The following is a 1,014-nucleotide window of genomic DNA, read 5'->3' as shown; positions in this document are numbered from 1 at the left end:
ATTTCCTTCAAGATGGCTAAATATAAGTCCTCCAGAAAACAGTTTTTATTATTTTATTTTTAATGCGCGCTGTTTGAATATTTTTACGTTAGGGGACCAGGTTGAGCAAAAATATACATATAATTACTTTTCTATTTTTTCCGCCCACCCATGGCAGAAACCTCTTTATGAGAAAGGCTTTGACACTTGACGTCAGCTCAGAAACTTTTGAGTTGGCGGGAAGAAAGGGTTAACAAGTGGTGGACCAGCGCGGTCTTTTTAGAGTCCCAGTCGGCTGTCGAAGGCTCCAGGTACACACACACACACACGCGCACACTTACACACACACACACGTGCACACACCCCTCCCAACTGTTCCTCCTTGGGTCGGTTACTTAGCTGAAGGGCACCATTTGGCTTTAAAACAAATTACTTAAGCGCAACAGGGAGTTTATCGCTTGGAGGGAACTTGTAACGCGGGAGTTCAGGGAAATCCAAGAGGCGAGGGCTCCCACCTCCGCCGCCAGAGGAGAGTAGGGAATCAGGTGGTGGCCCCCTATGTGTCTTGCATTTCTCTGCACACGTTAGCAATCAAGTTAATTGAATTCATTGGAGTTTAGAACCGGCCTCTAGCTCAGAGAAGGCTTTGAATGGCCAATTTCTCTCTCTCCCTCTCCCCCTCCCCGCCTCCCGCTCGCCCGCCCGCCTGCGCTCCCAGTTCCCTCCCCTCAGGGTTCCCCAGTCCACACCTCCCTCTCCACTTCCCTCACCCCCCCACTCCCTCCGCCGCCCTATTAAAACACCCACCAGCTCACTTGTTAAGACCCCCTTAAGTTGGAGGAGGCAGAAAGGCAACAACGGCGAGGAAGGAGAAGTCAAGACGTCTGGAAAGAATTACCCAGTCCTGGCTTCGAGCAGCCCATTGAACCAGAGACTTGAAACAGCCCCAGCCAAAGACTTTTCTCCCGATTCTGCGCTTCCTGGGTTCTGCTGAGTCTTCCACAGGCTTTTTTTTTTTTTTTTTTTTTTAAGACG

This window comes from Pongo abelii, chromosome 7 (assembly GCF_028885655.2).
Source record: "Pongo abelii isolate AG06213 chromosome 7, NHGRI_mPonAbe1-v2.0_pri, whole genome shotgun sequence".
NCBI classification, from domain to species: Eukaryota; Metazoa; Chordata; class Mammalia; order Primates; family Hominidae; genus Pongo; species Pongo abelii.
The sequence above is the reverse complement of the archived record's forward strand: the minus strand, read 5'-3'. Positions refer to the sequence as shown.